General features: G+C 42.9%; 2 pseudogenes; both read right to left on the bottom strand.

Annotated features, from left to right (window-relative positions):
- Positions 1–555: 555 nt before the first annotated feature.
- Positions 556–684, bottom strand: LOC129780795 (U4 spliceosomal RNA; annotated as a pseudogene).
- A 5,961-nt stretch (positions 685–6,645) lies between these two features.
- Positions 6,646–6,774, bottom strand: LOC129780794 (U4 spliceosomal RNA; annotated as a pseudogene).
- Between the last annotated feature and the right edge of the window lie 11,972 nt (positions 6,775–18,746).

The following is an 18,746-nucleotide window of genomic DNA, read 5'->3' as shown; positions in this document are numbered from 1 at the left end:
GGAAGGAAAAGGGAGAGGAAGGGTGGTTGGAATTTCGGATCTTTGGAGGAGGGGTGTTCAATACTTACCAGCGCTTGTTGCGCTGGGATCTGCCGGCGATGATGTCCAGGGTGCTCCGATGGTGTCCAGGATGCTCGGGCGATGTCCAGGGTTGTGATACGTTTATGACAAAAAAGAGGGGTTCGGTACTTCGCCACGACGCTCCTACGTCCGTGGTATGGTTGAGAGTGTCCAGTTGAGAGTGCGTTTATTCTGTTCAAGTTTTTTTCTTATATACAGACATTGCCTTCTTATCTACCCCAGAAGGGCGTAGCATAAGAGAGAGAAAATTACAATTATTTATTCTAAGCCAGACGGGCGAACGAGGGATGATTATTAACACGCTCGCAGGCGTGTTATCTTTTCCTCTCCGTTTTATTACTTATTGTCCTAGCTCGGAGATAGGCTCCGTTTATAGCACCCATAGTGCTCTCTTTTTGGGATTTCTCCCGTCCTTCGGTATTTACGATCGGAGATAGGCTCTGATCGTAAACACATTACGTCGTTTTGCTTATTTTTGTTTTGTTCTCCTTCCCGGCGGGTTATCGCTGGCCGGAGGAGTTTTATGATATTTAGGTTTTCAGCTAGCAATAATCGCACTTCGGAAAAACCTCATTAGTTACGATAAAGCCACTGCGCAAGCTATTCTGTGTATTTAGGATAGAGCGCGATCTAAGCATCCGCTCTATCGTTCTCGCCATGAATCACGCTCTAAAGGCATGATCCGTGCGGCGACATACCGGCCCTCGTAAATCGCGTAAGGCAGATTTACCAATTGAGCTACGCCGCATCTGTTTCTAATAATTTTTTCTGCTATGCTTCTGATGCTGTATCTTTTATTACTGTATAATTCGCAATTGTTTCATCTTATATTCTCTTTTCAATATTATGTTTTTCTTACATTCAATTTCCTAACCTGAAGTTATACAATGCAATTCGTTTGCTATGAGCGGATGACTTCCGTTTATTCTTCATACATGGTGTGTTATAAATTCATTCTTTGCTTCGTTACAATTTATTAGCCACTTTGCCTTCAGATTCATTTACAATGCAAATCCTATTCATTTTAGCTTTGTGTTACACTTCATTTTACTCTCGCAGGAGTATTCAATTTTCAAATTCAATACTTCTTCTATCCATAGAAGAGTCTTCAACTTTATGTACTTTAATAGCCATACAACGGCGCCTAATTGCTTCTTTCACTGAACAAATTATATTTTTTTTTACTATTACATTAGACGACATATCTTCTCGTCAGTTTATGCAACCCTTTGTTGCTTATATTTCTTATTCATTGTCAGATTCCTCATTTTGACTACAATTATTTCATATTCAATTATTTTCTTCTATTTTACATTTTGTGTACTTATGGTCTAACAGAGTTTTAAATCACTTTTTCTCTTCAATTCTTCGGCATGCCGCCTTGCTTCATTGAACGTCCCTCCAATGCTTGGTTTTAAAGCGCTGTGTCTTCTAATTGTTGCCGGTTCAATAGGTTGTCCATTCGGATATGGACATCGGGTCCTGCTGTGGCTCTGGATCTGGTGCAGCATCTTCGTCTGCAGCAACGTAGATAAATGATCCCGATTATAATCATTAGTATGCTTACGAAAAGGGCGGCGTTCCTCCAAAGATACTTCGATTTCGGATGGAAGGGATCCAAACTGTTGTACACGGTTATCATAGCGTTGTTATCGTAGGGATTATCGGGCTTCGGCTCCACCACATCTTTTACGGTGTCATTGAATTCGTCCAATAGGTGATCGGCCACCTGGTATTTAGATTTGAAGTATGTTGCAATCTTCTTGTTCATGCCATTTAAACTTGCATGTATCGTTTTGTTGTTGGATTGTATACGGCAATCTGGCTGGAGAGTTACTACTGCTGCCTCATAAGGTGGTGACATTACCACGTTGTCGCAATGTATAACTATTGCCTTTGTATCGGATGCATAGTATAAAACGGTATTAGGAGTGGACAGTGTCTCCATCATAGCGTAAGGCGTGGTTAACAGTTTTGTTGCACATTTGCGGGTACTTGCGATATGCAGTATGACAGCCGCTACGCAATCCACTTCCTTACTCAGTTCTGGTTGAACCGTAATTAAATGCGTATCATTCAGTTTTGTTAGTTCGATCGATGGGTAGAAGAAGTCTTGGTTGTGGCCTACCGCGATGCGATCATGTTCTGTTACAATAATTGAGCCATTCTCAGCCCGTGGGATCGGTATTATCTTAAATACCTCGAACTCAACTTTGTTGATGACAACACTCGTCATGGTAATTATGAGGGAGCCGTTGACTACACGCGTGTTGTATTTTACGGCTGATGGGTGATCCAGGACAATGTAACCAGTTGGCAACGCTTGTGAAATGTTTTTTCTGGTTTGGGCTAGTTCGTCGACGGACAAAGGAAACGTTCGAACTTTCCTATATCTATTCAATGTTCCATCGATAACTTCTCGTGCCAATATCGTGGTTTCTAACATCGTTGTTCGTAACCTTTGAACCTTATCCGCAGAATATAATTGTTTTAATTGAGTCATGTCTTTGTACAATTTATAGTATCTCTCGTTAAGCTGTTCTCCCATTTTGGACGCCTTGGTATTCATTTTTACCATTGACTCCGATATTTGGTGAATTTTTTCGTCTTCATGAACCCTCATTGCCTGTAGCTCGTTTTCCATATCGTCGCTACCAAATATTAAGTCCGCCAAAAAACCGAAGAACCCTTTGCTTCGTTTAGTTCTCGTTGTCTGCTTGATCTCATCAATCGCATCATCGCATAAACGTTCAACAGATGTTGCAATTTGCTCTAGGAGAGAGTCTTCGATGACAAACTCCATGTCTTTCATCGCTACTGTCACATTATTCCGTATCGAGTTAATTACTTCAATGTCTTCATCGGGCACTACGTTGGTTTGTATATTCGTTTGCCATATGCCTCTATGTAATAAGCACGTTCCTTCGTGGTCGAACATTAGACCGTCTTTGTCAACGGGTTTTATGGATATAGCGTTGATCAACGTGAACGACATTACGAACAACATCATTATTTTCAATATACGTGAGATGTTGAACCAAGATTTAGAAATGCCTTTTGTTGTAGTCTTATTTCTACGTCTTTTTTTTCGCGTTGATTTTTTTGATTTATCTTCGGTCGAGGTTATCAGCATTACGTTGTTAGAACTCGCGGTGGTATACTTGTTGACCGGTTCTAAGGGCAAGGGGTTGTCGTTGACTCTTATTGGTTGTCTGATGCTAAATTCATCGATTGAGAAGTGCGCAGCCATCATATCTCGTAGTTCTTTATCGTGTTGCAATAGTTCATGATCGTTTTGATAAATTGATCTGACATTACCGAAAATAAACCATCCAAGCTTACTTCGGACTGCTATTGGGTCATTGTCACTTCCCCTTCTTGTTTCCATGGCGGTAAGCAAATGGCTTTGATTCAGCCCTATGAGAATTGTTGGCCTTGCAAGCTCGTAGCTTTCGATCGGAAGGTTTTCCAAATGCGGATATTTTGTAGCCATTGCTTTGTAGTTCATTGTCTGAGTCGGAAGTTGTAAGTTTTTAATGGTTCTTACACCGTCAAGTCGGTACGACCTTCTGGACGACCCCTGAATGCGAACTTGTACTTTTCTACTGTTCAGCTCGTTTCGAGACACGTCCTGTGTCCATTTTAATTGTAGTGGTTCTTCTCTGCCGTATAGGTCCAAGGAGTTTGCCATTTCCTCATCTAGCAATGTCAGGGAAGACCCTGTGTCTAGGAAGGCATATGTATCGACTGAATGCCTTCCGTGTTGAAGTGTTACTGGAATCACCTGGTAGTATATCTCGTTTGCTGAGGACTTGTGAATATTGCAGTTGGCTTCAAGCGGAACTGTAGCGGACGTATTACGAGGTGTTGGTTCCATGTCTGGATTCGAGTGTAACATTCTGTGGTGGTGCTTGTTACATCCACTCAAGCCGCACCTCCTAGATCGTCTGCAATCTTTAACCATATGTCCGGTGCCTAGACATCCGAAACATATTTTACATTGTACTGCCAATCGACATCTTTTTTGGATGTTGGAGTTCTTAAATTCCGTGCAATCGAAGATTTTATGGTTATTCGAGCAAACCGGACATTTCATGCGTGGCATCTCTTGATGGACATGTATCTGGCTTCTAACTGTAGAAGGTAGAGGAGAAGCCATATTCCTCATTATTTTGGCGTGAGGTTTCAGCCAGTTACTCATTTCTTCTAAAGATGGGGCATCACCAGTCGTCGTTCTATGGCGTGTCCATTCTGTTTGCAGGTTATAAGGTAGTCTCTTAACTAGGTCTTCTATTAACCTCGCATCTAGTAGGTAACCTCTTTGATTTATGATCGTCATGTTTGCCACCATATTTTCTAAAGCATCTGACATTTCGATTATTATTGATCTACTTTCTCTTTTAAGCTTCTGTAGATCGTGCAGTAGTTCCTCATATATGAATTTAGGGTTTCCGAAATTTTCCTCTAGTCTCTCTATTATACTCGGAACATTTTCCGAGTTTATAAATAGTTGCTGCACGCTTCTAGCTGCGCGTCCTTCAAGGGCAGCTTCAAGTCTGGAGAGATTTTCATGATTGGAAAACGCACATTCTCTCGTGCTGACTTCGTAGATCCTTTTGAATTTAGCCCAATCTTTGGGCGACCCGCTGAATTTTGGCAAGGGAGTCAAAGCTTGCCTCTTCATTAGAATCGTAAAATCTCCATGCTGTGGAGCTGGCATCATTGCACTCTGCTCCCAGCCAATTGATGGACCGGATCTCATTGGTAGTGGTGTTTGAATCGTTGCTCGGTCACGTTGTTGCCCGGAGATATTGATTAGGGGTTCAGTTGACTGCGCTTGCGCCGGAGAGCATGGTAATTCTGTTTGTCGCTGTGTTGCTATTGTCGTTGCGCCCACGACTAAAGCGTTGAGTGATGCCTGCATTGTTACTATTTCCTTTTTTAATGTGGTTATGTTGTTGCGTTCGCTAACATGCATCTCAGCTAGTTGTGTAACTAGATTCGTCAGCTCCTCTATCTGTTTTTGTTCCCTCGAATTAGTTGAGGGATGAGACGCTGCAGGTGCCTGTGCCTTTCCCTCACTTTCGTTTGTTTTGGTAGGGGAACAAAGCGAGCATACTAAATAGGTTTCCTCTTCAGTGGGTGTATGTCCTACACAGGAATGATGATAATTCCTTTTGCACTGTCTGCATTGGACCAGATTGTCTAGTTCAATTTTCTTGCCACATGCATCACAGCACGGGCGTGATGATCTCGTAAAGCTTGATATCATTATTCCTGAGTGAGGAGCCTGGTTGCCGTCACTCGATGTTTAAACTGTGTTATAATGCGCAAGTGGCGAGGCGCCTGGTTGCCTTCGCCTTGTCTTAAACCAAGCGTGGCGCCTAGTTGCCTACGCTGATTTCAAACGTTGCACAATATTCGTCTTCCGGCCCTCGTGACCGGATTACAGTTGATGTTGACGAGGCGCCTGGTTGCCTTCGTCCAACTATGCCTGACTGGCGATCGGTCTGTTTATAAAGCTGGACTTGTTTCAACAAGATGCCGATTTCTACGGCCTAATTTGTCCGTCTTTCAGGACCTAATTTCTGTTTCTTGAAATGCGCAATTTGCCTCTTGGCTAAATGGTGATGTCCACAGACAACCTCACCTTGTTCGTCTTTACAAGACCGAACCTCTCCGTTCAACGACGGGCGCAAATCAATTTAACAGGATTCTCAACTCAACCGAGCGTGTTGTGAGTTCGTACAGTGTCTTTAGGAAAAGACTCCTCTCTGGAGCCACCAAATGTGGCTGCAGGGTATCGTGCTGATTACGCTGGAGGAAAGATCCTCTCTGGAGCCACCAAATGTGGCTGCAGTTCGAGATCGTGCTGATGACACGAAGGGAAAGCCCTTTACTGGACGCTATGTGGTAGGCCAGATCACGTAGAGCGCATAACGAGTATGCGCCTACTGGTGCGATCCGGTAGTACCGCGTCACTTGGGAGTTTGGCCGGGCGGAGCCAAGGGAAGGAAAAGGGAGAGGAAGGGTGGTTGGAATTTCGGATCTTTGGAGGAGGGGTGTTCAATACTTACCAGCGCTTGTTGCGCTGGGATCTGCCGGCGATGATGTCCAGGGTGCTCCGATGGTGTCCAGGATGCTCGGGCGATGTCCAGGGTTGTGATACGTTTATGACAAAAAAGAGGGGTTCGGTACTTCGCCACGACGCTCCTACGTCCGTGGTATGGTTGAGAGTGTCCAGTTGAGAGTGCGTTTATTCTGTTCAAGTTTTTTTCTTATATACAGACATTGCCTTCTTATCTACCCCAGAAGGGCGTAGCATAAGAGAGAGAAAATTACAATTATTTATTCTAAGCCAGACGGGCGAACGAGGGATGATTATTAACACGCTCGCAGGCGTGTTATCTTTTCCTCTCCGTTTTATTACTTATTGTCCTAGCTCGGAGATAGGCTCCGTTTATAGCACCCATAGTGCTCTCTTTTTGGGATTTCTCCCGTCCTTCGGTATTTACGATCGGAGATAGGCTCTGATCGTAAACACATTACGTCGTTTTGCTTATTTTTGTTTTGTTCTCCTTCCCGGCGGGTTATCGCTGGCCGGAGGAGTTTTATGATATTTAGGTTTTCAGCTAGCAATAATCGCACTTCGGAAAAACCTCATTAGTTACGATAAAGCCACTGCGCAAGCTATTCTGTGTATTTAGGATAGAGCGCGATCTAAGCATCCGCTCTATCGTTCTCGCCATGAATCACGCTCTAAAGGCATGATCCGTGCGGCGACAATGACTATGTCAATGTCAATATGGATAGGAACATTGTTTGTTTTTTCCGCAGTTTATGCCTATTTTTAATGTTCTATTGATAGATATTTATGCCTGCAACAGAGCCAGTTCGCTTTGTTCTTGTTTTTATAATACTGGCTTCTTGATATGTTTGAAAATAAATATCATCTATAAGATAAATCGTCCTGCTCAAACCATTGTAGAAGTATGAGGTGGGCCATCATCATTATCATGAAACACAAATTTCTGCATTACTCGAGAATTAATCAAACAAACGAAACCAAATTTGGCATGTGGAAGTTTTAGGGTGCAATGAATGTTTTTACGGTGGTTAGATACTCCACCCTCTCTCTAAGTCTGCCATGCAAATGGAACACAAATTTTGGTATTACTCGAGAACTAATCAAGTGAAAGAAACGAAAATTGGCATGTGGAGGTTTTAGGGTGCAATAAATGATTCTATGGTGGTTCGGCACTCCTCCCCCCTCTCTTAGGGTGGGCTGTCATACAAATGAAAAATAAATATCTGCATAACTCGAAAACTAATCAAGCAAATGGAGCCAAATTTGGCATGTGAAGATTTTAGGGGGCACGAAAAGTTTCTATGGTGAATAGACACTCCTCCCCCCTCTCTAAGGGGTGAAGCGGGGAGGGGTCTGTCTTTATTCTATCATGTTTTTTGTATCAAATATTTATTCCGTGTACCGGAGAAACATGTTATTTGCAAGTGGTTGAAAAATCTTGAACGAGAATTGTGTCTGGAAATAATCTGATATTATAATGATGAGTTTTGGTAGAAGTACTGGGAATTTTAAAGTAAAAGGTAAATTCAACGGGGTCGATTAGAAGATCAATCAATAAACAGTTCTGCGATTGGACTCATGAACTTGTGCTTAGTAAGAAAACGTGAATGTTTGAAGGTATTGATAACAAAAAAAAAATTGGGCTGGACGAAGTTTGCCAGGTTAGCTAGTTGTAAATAAAAACAAAAAAAAATCTACAAAGAGCATCTCGATGAAAATTTTCATCTGCAGAAAATAACGTTCTAATTGTTGTCGAGTCATTTTTTGGGGTTTTTTCGTTACGTGACTGTTTTACTATCACATCTTTTCCAGTTTATCGAATCATCTGTGAAGTTTTCTCATTTTACTGCAAAAATATTGACGAAAATAGAATACCAATCGAGTCGAGTAAGACGGACAGCCCACCGACAAAGAACAAACATTTGGTTTTGTAAACAATTTGATTCTCTCCTCCTTCTCTTGTTAACAGATGCCCACTCACTACGTTTGCAATTGCAACCAGATATCATGGACGAATCAGCAGAGCCGTTTTTAAAACGTAATCCGAATTTCTCATTCCGGAAGCTATTTTAGACATGAAAAAGTGAGAAAAATTACAAGCCCTTCTAGGTGAGTCTAGTCTAGCGTTTTAGTTAGATTATCTTTAAGCATATTTGAATACCTCCAAAACTTAGTACATAAACTTGAATTTTCAGTTAGTGTCAATCTTTCCCGCCAAGTGTTCGTCTTTCATGACTCAATCTTATTTTCCAAAGATGCCGGACACATTCATTTTTCAATTTTTTTTTATTATAGAAAGAGTAGAAAATTCACAAAAAAATCAACTTTTACTTACGGTGTCCGGCTTAACCACCGTTCCCCTACTGTTGATTGCTCGCTGTCTAGAGCGACACTAAAACACTAAACTTATTAAATATACAAGTAGTTTTCCAGTATCTCTTGATAAATTACATCTCCAACGCTCCCAAAAACATAATTCCCAAAGAAATAATCCACCCTATACTATAGGGCACCCTTGGCAGAACGGAAACAGATAATCCAAAAACAAAAAGTCACAAAAAACCCAAAACACCCCTAAATTCACACAAGATCTCACCCGGCAGACATACTTGTGCACTTACGATAATTATAATACCAATACTGTAACTTCCTGACTCTCAATATTTGATTTACTTAATCTGCACAATGAATTTCAAATTTTTTTTATCAGCTTTACAGACACCGTAAATCTCTGAAATACTACATGAATTTGAATGTATCGATCATACCAGTAACCATTTCAGAGTGGAATGATATGTTCCCAAAAGTAATAAAAGTCTGAAAATAATTACCAAATTCTTCCATTTTATCAAATTCTCGATATTGTGACTTGTGATCAGTCGCCACGATCAAACGTCTAGTTCTATCTGAATGCATTCTATGATTGGTTTTCGCTGATCATTGAAAGTGAACTGATGCTCTATCCTATGATGTTTGTCTCTATTCTATGTATTTTATTTGATAAATATCAAATAAAATAACAGCTGGCAAAAACCTTGATCTAACGGTATCATTTCAATTTATTTTAGGTCTGTCAAGAATAATGCTAACCTCACCCAAATGGTTTTGTTATAATGAAAAATTTGAAACTGGATAGTCACCATAGGCAGAAGAAAGCAATTAGAGGTTCTGAAAGGAAGTATTCTGTTTCAAAATACATATCGAACAATCCCATCCGATTTTCTTTAACCCATGATTTTTATTATATAAAATTGATCATATCTCGAGAACGGTTAGTCCTGGGATAAAATGTTATATGGAAGTTCAGGGTAAAACCTACACCCTAATATATATTCAAGATCTCCCATGTTTCTTCGACATCAAATCTTAGCAGAAGCTCTTGTAAACACTTCATGAACCATTCCACAGAATCTGTGGATCATTTATGGAAAACTAGCAGACCCGGCAAACTTCGTCCCGCCCAAAATTGTTTTTTTTTATTATCAATAACTTTCACCTTTTTACCTTTCAAACATTAACGTTTTCTTACTATGAGCAAGTTCATGGGTCCAATCGCAAAGCTGTTCATTGATTGATCTTCTAATCGACCCCGTTGAATTTACCTTTTACTATAAAATTCCTAGTATTTCTAGCAAAACTGATCATTATAATATCAGATTTTTTTCAGATACAATTCTCGTTCAAGATTTTTCAACCACTTGCAAATAACATGTTTACCCAATGTTCTATAAATAACTCAACAATGATCATTCAACTGTCTCCGCTGTCCGGTGGTCCAACTGGATAATGGAAGAACAGAAAGAATACTCTTACGCCTAAATGGCTACTGTGTGAATGTACCATATATAATGGTATAGAAGGAATACTGGCGAATGACAACTACTGTGTAATGTGCTAATTATAGATATGATAACCATGTGATATGTACACGATTAAAATTCGGCTCTGTTACAGCTAAAATGCTAATGAGCCTTAAAATAAATAAATGGGATAAAAAAAAATAACATGTTTCTCCGTTACATGAATAAATGTTTTATACAGAAAATATGATAGAATAAAGACAGCCCTAAATCGGACAATTTCTTCCTCGAGTTCTGCCCTTATCAACAAATTCGGCGATACTTTTTCATTGGTATAGATAGAAGAAGATATAGGAGTGCGTTTCATCACATTGAAATCCATTTCCAGTTTCAAACAGAGTTCAATTTAGCTAGCGCAAACATCAAATGGATTAACAGCACTTGTCACCATGTAATTGTAGAACATATGGGAATTTAATTTTCCGAATTTTCCCTTTTTCCTTCAGAGTTTTCCAAAAATTTTCAGTTGTCATGTTTGGTTGGAATATTTTTGGTTGAAATATGTGTAATATTTTTATGGGACCCACTCTCCATTCCAGAGGAGTGGAGAGGGGTGTCATACCATCAAAGAAACATTTCTCATACCCAAAACACCTAAGAGAGGGGGGAGGAGTGTATTCACCATAGAAACGTTTCGTGCCCCGTAAAACCTTCACATGACAAATTTTGCTCGATTTGCTTGATTAGTTTTCGAGTTATGCAGAAATTTGGGTTTCATTTTTATGGCAGCCCTACCTAAGAGAGGGAGGAGGAGTATCTAACCACCATAGAATCATTTATTGCACCCTGAAACCTCCATGTGCCTAATTTAGTTTCATTTGCTTGATTAATTCTCGAGTAATGCAGAAATTTGTTTTTCATTTGTATGGCATCATGTTTTTCATCAAAGTTTTCGATGTCAAATGTCTTAAAAAAATATTAAATTGACCGTTGTGCGACACTAGTAAATGAAGTCCGATTGAGCTGATATTTTGCATAGGGTAGTTTTTCGTGGGAATTAACATTTTCAATCAAGTTCGCTTTGAAAATTCGAAGGTCACTTTTTTCCTAAACATCCATTGGCACTCTAATGTATACTATGTGAACACTTTAACATATTGCGGACCGCTCACGAGTTTTCTCGTGTTTCGCGTTCCGTCTGTTACGCGGGGATCACGAAATAACCCGTGTTTTCTACACTTGATGATATTGATGATATTGATGCTATTGGTTTGCCAAGAATCTAACAAGACCCACCGATGGCTCGCCTTCGTCTCATCCACACCGAAGGAAACGATCTCATTCGTGGAATCCGAACAAATGAAGCGTTCAAGTTTGCCCCAAAACGTGCGGTCCTTAATGTGTTAAGAGGGCGTATTGACGATAGTTGCGAATGGTAATTGGATCAAACAGATTTAGATTTGTTTTATATGCTATACATTACAATCCCATAGTCAGTATATGGTTTAAATTGATGAAAATTGTAAGCATTCCCATTTCCTCATAAATTTTTCTGTCCATTTATGTGCTTTCCCGAACAGAGCTGTGTATAACGGGCAACGTATGCAGCCGCTAAAATAGAAACAACCAAATGGGATAGCGAGAAGAGAATATTTGCGAAGTAAACTCCACCATTGCATAGTAAGTAAAGGGTGTGTCACATCAAATTGCATCACGGAAAAAACGCTGTAGAAATTTTATTTTTAGGAATTATATCTTCAGCTTTCGCTTATAATCAGATAAGAGTGTATAGATCACGTTGGCCATGCTTCACTGTCAATTTTTCGTAAATTTGGAAAAATGTCGTCGAACGAAAAAGAGCGTCGTGAATCAATCCTGTGCACTCATTTCGAGAATCCGGAGTTGTCACATCGGGACATCGGTAAGATGCTGGGAATCGTCCAATCCACGGTCAGCAGAGTACTAAAACGATATTTCGAGAACCTAACCATCGACCGGAAGGTGAAGAACGGCAAAAATGGATGCTCCGTCAGTGAAAAAGGTCACAAGCGCGTAGTTAAGCAGTTTAGACGTGATCCGAGAAGTTCGGTCCGGGATGTCGCCAATAAGCTGAATTTGTCAAGTTCATTCGTCCAGCGGACCAAGCAGCGGGAGGGCCTGCGTACATACAAGGTTCAGAAGGCTCCTAACCGCGACGAAAGGAAAAACATGGTGGGCGTGCCAAAGGAAATGAACCCACCCAACGCGCCGGAGCTTCGCCCACTAGAGAAATATTGGGCGATTATGAAGCAGGCCTTCCGGAAGAACCCAAAAGTTGTCAAATCGGATGCGGACTTCAAGAGAAAATGGATTTCTGTTCAAAAAAAACTACAACCTGACGTTGTACAGAACCTTATGGACGGGGTAAAGAGGAAGGTGCGAGCATACGGGCTTGGGCTCGAAGTATGAATAAAAAGAAAATACCAAAAGTTGTTTAATAGTTTTTATTTTACTGTCTAAAATTTTCAAAAGGATCGGTCTACTGGGCGAATTTCTACAGCGTTTTTTCCGTGATGCAATTTGATGTGACACACCCTTTAAGCTGTCGCTAGCGTATAAGTATTGCATCTTCTCTGAGGAAAATTCTCAGTATCCTCCTGCGCCCGAAAAAACAAAGGTCGCTTATTCTGCTCTTTTTGAGTTTTATGTTTCTCCTCCAGTTGTGACTAATTGAGGGGTGTTTTTTCGGAAGCTAGCAATAAAGTGAAGTGTTCGGGAATTTTAATCATTGTTTAAGGTATATTTGAAGATGTATTTTCCATTTTTTCCATTTTTTAAATAATGACGCTGTTTACAGCTGGATGCGTAGATACTGTCTGAATATCGGTACCTTGCTGGTGATATCGGTGCTGAAGCAACGGGGTGTCGTAGAGCTAATTCCAATGAATATTTTGAAATTTTAGGACAATACCTGAAGCGTTACATAGGGGTTTTTGAAAATTCGAAAAATTTAATTATTAAAAATTCGATATTTTTCATGAAAATTTTTAAATAGCGATTTTTAAAAAAACGAAAAAATCAGTTATCAAAAAACGGCTATGTAACGCCTCTGATAACACAGCGCCACAGGCCCCGACAGGTCTGAACTGTGCAGGAGATGCGGTGAGAAAGGGCATGTTGCGAGAGACTGCACGAAGCAACCGAAATGCCTGCTCTGCAAACCAGAGAACGGCAGCGACCATGCGACAGGAAGATTCAAGTGTCCCTCGTATGAGAAGGCGTTAGCAGAATCGCAGTAACGGAGATAATTCAGATCAATCTGAACCATTGCAACACAGCTCAGCAACTGTTGTGGCAGTCGACAACAGAGACAAAATGCGACGTTGCAATCATAGCGGAGCCGTACCGAGTACCCCGTGATAACGGCAGCTGGGCGACGGATAGTTTAGGGATTGCTGCAATACAGGTGATGGGCAGATATCCTATCCAGGAAGTGGTTGGAGGTTCACATGAAGGTTTCGTAATCGCCAAAATTAATGGAATCTTCATGTGTAGTTGCTACGCACCACCGAGATGGACAACTGAGCAATTCCACCAGATGTTAGACGCAATGACCGAGGAACTAATCGGTAGAACACCGATCGTCATTGGAGGCGACTTCAACGCCTGGGCGCCTGGGTGAAGTGGGGAAGTAGATGCACCAGCATCAGAGGGTACAGTCTACTGGAAGCTCTAGCAAAGCTGGAAGTAACGTTACTGAACGAAGGTACCACCAGCACTTTCCGGAAAGACGGGCGCGAATCCATCATAGACGTTACTTTTTGCAGTTCGTCGCTGTTGGCGAGTACGGAGTGGAAAGTGTGCGAGTCGTATACGCACAGTGACCACCAAGCGATCCGGTATAGAATCGGTCAACGAAACCACGTGCTAGTTCGGAGGACAACAAGCTGTGAGCGGAAGTGGAAGACGAATGCTTTCGACAAGGACCTTTTCGTCGAAGCTTTCGTCTAGTTAGCGGAGCTTCAGATTGGAACGCAGTAAAGTTGACAGATCTACTGGTGAGAGCATGCGACACTACCATGCCGAGGAAAGTTGTACCAAAAAATGGAAGACGCCCAGCTTACTGGTGGAACGACTCTCTTCGCAACCTTCGCGCTAGCTGTCTTCAAGCCAGAAGACGCGTTCAGAGAGCACGAAATAGCGCTGATAGAAAGGAACGTAATACGGTGTACCGAGCAGCTAGAGCCGCCTTGAAACGGGGAATTACACTGAGCAAAGCGAACTGTTTCAAGGAGCCGTGCCGAGATGCAGATGCCAACCCCTGGGGCAACGCGTATCGAGTCGTGATGGCGAAGATCAAAGGACCTGTGACGCCCGTCGAATCGTGTCCCAAGAAGCTGAAGGTCATTGTGGAGGGTTTATTTCCGATGCATGATCCTACGATATGGCCACCGACACCGTACGCCGAAATAGCTACCGAACGTTCTCAAGTGTCCTGTGAAGAACTGGTAGCAGTGGCGAAGAGACTGCAGGTAAAGAAAGCGCCCGGCCCCGACGGAATCCCCAACGCGGCCTTGAAAACGGCGATCAGGCGTTCCCGGACATCTTCAGGATAGTGCTACAGAAATGCCTGGATGATGGTCACACAAGAAATGGAAGATCCAAAAGTTAGTGTTGCTGCCAAAACCAGGAAAGGCCTCGTAGGTACCAACATCCTATAGGCCTATATGCCTGCTGGATACTCTTGGGAAACTCTTGGAAAGGATTATCCTCAACAGACTGACGAAATGTACGGAGAGTGACCATGGTCTGTCAAAGATGCAGTTTGGATTCCGCTTTTGGTCCACAGTTGATGCTATCCGGACAGTGGTTGAAAAAGCAGAGAAGGCGTCACAGCAAAAGCGGAGGGGCGACCGACATTGTGCTATAGTAACGATCGACGTGAGGAATGCTTTCAACAGCGCTAGCTGGGAAGCCATTGCCGAGTCCCTACACCGTATGAAGGTTCCTGGGTACCTGTGCAGAATTCTAGGAAGCTACTTTCAGAACCGCGTCCTAGTCTACGAGACGAGCACGGGGCAGACAACGTTGAATATAACGGCCGGAGTACCACAAGGCTCTATCCTGGGCCCAACGCTCTGGAACGTAATGTATAACGGAGTACTGAATCTGAAGCTTCCCAAAGGCGTGGAGATCGTGGGCTTCGCGGATGATATCGCTCTCACAGTGGCAGGCGAGACACTCGAAGAGGTGAAGATGCTTGCAACCGAGTCCATCGTCTCAGTAGGGAACTGGATGCAAGCCGTGAAACTGCAGATTGCTCATAATAAAACGGAAGTATTGTTGGTGAGTAACTGCAAAGCCGTGCAGCGAGCGGAAATCACAGTCGGGGATCACGTGATAACTTCTAAGCGTAGGTTGAAATACTTGGGAGTTATGATCGACGACCGGCTGAATTTCAACAACCACGTCGACTACGTCTGCGAGAAAGCAGAGAAGTCCATTAGCGCGCTAGCGAGAATAATGCCGAATAACGCAGGACCTTGCAGTAGCAAAAGGCGTCTCCTGGCTGCTGTATCCTCGTCCATACTGCGGTATGGAGCACCAGCCTGGTCTGCGGCCCTCGAAACCCACCGGAATCGTAGAAAACTGGACCGTACGTTTCGGCTCATGGCGATGCGAGTTGCGAGCGCGTATAGGACGATCTCGTTGGAGGCAGTCTGCGTTATCGCAGGCATGATCCCTATTGGCATCACTCTGGCGGAAGACGGAGAATGCTACAGACGAAAGGAAATCAGGGGTATCCGGAAAACAGCAAGAGTAGAATCACTCTTGAAGTGGCAGCAGGAATGGGACACGGCGGAGAAAGGCAGGTGGACGTATGGGCTCATACCGGTACTATCGACCTGGCTGAACAGGAAGCACGGGGAGGTGAATTTTCATCTGACACAGTTCCTGTCTGGACATGGCTGCTTCAGGCAATATTTGCACCGGTTCGGGCACGCAACGTCGCCACTCTGTCCGGAGTGTGAAGATGTAGAGGAAACACCAGAACACGTGGTATTTGTGTGTCCCAGGTTCACCGCAAGACGCGAGGAGCTGCCTGCCCTTCATGCCGGGAACATAGTGGAGAAAATTTGTCGCGACGAGCACCTGGAACGCTGTGAACAGTGTAATCATACACATCATGTCCGAGCTACAGCGGAGGGTCGACCAGCGTGGTAATAACCCCTGACCGTCGAAGAGAAACAACTGCGAGGGCTGCTGCAATGGACTGTACCCCACGAGAGTCGCTGTGACGGAGTGCGCGTTATGTTGGAGAGCACTGCCTAATCGTCGCTCCGTTGGGAAGAGAAATCCTGCGAGGGTGGCTGTAACGGGGCGCGCGTCAAGTTGGAGGGCGCTTCCAAATCGGTTCACGTCTCGACAGGTGAGAAATCCCGCGAGGGTGGCTGTGACGGGTTGCGCGTCAAGCTGGAGGGCAATTCCTAATCGGTACACGTCTCGACGGGTAAAAGGAATCCTGTGCAACGGATGTGCGTGGCGGAGTACAACGGATTCGTAAATGAGATATACAGAGAAAAAGGGAAGGATCAACGCTAGTTAGCGTTGAAAACTCGTGAAGTGCATGAGCACAGCCGCCCCCTGAAGTAGTCGCCTAGATGTGGTCCCGGGGGGAATGAGGCTACGAGTAGAGGGCTTGGTTTTTGTGGGTGGGATCTCCACTCGACGTCTGGGTTATCCCTTCCCAGATAAGGCTGGAAGAGCGTTCCTCACCTCTATAAAAAAAAAAGAAAAAAAACATGAGACTCTGAGTCATATCATCAAAATATACAATCAATTCTTCTCACCTATTGGTTTTCAAAAAAAAAAACCGCAAATAATTGATTTGACTGAAATTAATTCCACGCTAGTCATCGACGGCAAGGATATTTTTCAAAAGATTCAGGAATACCTAACATGAATTAAACACGAAAGGATGAGTTAACAATGTCAAGGATCAACAGCGGACGACGGATAGCACAGCGCGGCTCAGATAACTTTTTGACATCCCACGAACATAAATTCTGCTGATGTTGTTTGACTGGTTTCGGTATCGAAAGCGTGTGAGAGCACGCGAATCAAACTCATTAAAGGATTTATTTTTTCAGAATTTCAAAGTGGAAAGGTAGTGAAAGCTATTGTGTTCATGCCATGATTGATGCTGCCATCGACAGAATGTTTCTCATTCCCTCTATGGGCCCTGACTTCTAACACAGGTTTTAAGAGTGCGCATTATTAAAATAATCTTGTTCGTTAATCATTTTTACTAATTTCGTGAGGAGAATATTCACTAGGTGCGGTTCATCAGTAGGGAGACAATACCTCACGCCACCTTTGGGTGACGACACTTAGGTAAACACATTAATCAAGTCCTCTTCATTAGGAACACTCGTATCGCTCATTAAGTGGATCGGTGAGTGGGAACATCTTGTGATTGAACGTTATGGGAAATGTGTTATTCATAGATATTAATTTCGTTCGCCGTAATATAAATAACTGACCCACTGTTTGTTCTCTTTCTTCTACTGACAGGTTTCCTAGATAGGAGGGCAAGGTCAACACACTTTGTCAGCGGAAATGATTGTGTAGCTCCGATGAATGTTTTTAGGTAAATTAACAAATGTGGTAAAATAAATTGGATGTAAATTTATGATTCAAAAGAAAGTAGTTATGAATAAAATCACGATTCATGTTTCTATTTAGTGAGTTCATTTTTCAGGAGAAAGCACTTTCAAATTTCATACAATATACAACCGGAAAACCGAACTGATACATAAAGTCTTGTCCAGTTAGAATCCGTACGCGTTGCACATTTTACAGCGGCACAGTCAGTGGCCGCTGCAAGAAAGTTTTTACAGCGGTTTGTTTACAAATGTTTCCTCTTCTGGTGGTAAAAGTTTCAAATTTTTTCGTGCCGTAAGTCCGGAGTTATTCCACATGGAAGACAGAAGAAGAAAATTAATCTTGCACACCCACGTTGACAATCCAACGTGGTCGGGTGCGAAGATCGCGAAACAGTTGGATATCGCTAAAACTACCGTATGTGATGTGCTCAGACGATTCCGCGAGCGGAACAGCGTGGACCGGGCGGTTCAAAAGAAGCGTCGAAGCGGAACCTACGATCGTCAGCTGAATTGGAAGGTGTTGAGAACCGTCAGAGCAAACCCTGGACTGTCCGAACATGATATCGCTCAGAAATACGGTGCCGCTCGTAGTACCGTTCGACGAATCATTCACCGAGCTGGACTTCATTCCTACAAAGCAATCAAGCAACCAAATAGGACGATGAAGCAGAGTCTAGTGACGAAAACTTGCGCTCGTAAGTTGTATTATCAGGTACTAACGAAGTACCATGGATGCCTGCTCCAGGATGACGAAACTTATGTAAAAATGGACTTCGGCCAACTTCCGGGACAAAAATTTTATCTTTCCACGGCACGAGGCGATGTCCCCGCCAAATTCAAGTTCATGTTCATGGACAAATTTGCCAAGAAGATGATGATCTGGCAGGGTATATGCACCTGTGGTGCGAAGACGCCGGTTTTCATCACTACAAAGACCATGGATTCGAAATTGTACAAGGAAGAGTGCCTGAAGGAGCGTGTGTTGCCTTTCATAAAGGCACACAATGGTCCCGTTAAGTTTTGGCCTGACTTAGCGAGTTGCCACTATAGCCGGGAGGTTCTCCAGTGGTACCGCGACAACGGGGTGGATTTTATCGAGAAGGAGTTCAACCCACCAAACTGCCCCCAATT

The sequence above is a fragment of the Toxorhynchites rutilus genome, chromosome 3, assembly GCF_029784135.1.
Source record: "Toxorhynchites rutilus septentrionalis strain SRP chromosome 3, ASM2978413v1, whole genome shotgun sequence".
Taxonomy (NCBI): domain Eukaryota; kingdom Metazoa; phylum Arthropoda; class Insecta; order Diptera; family Culicidae; genus Toxorhynchites; species Toxorhynchites rutilus.
Note: the sequence above shows the minus strand (reverse complement) of the source record. Positions and strands in the feature narration are given on the sequence as shown.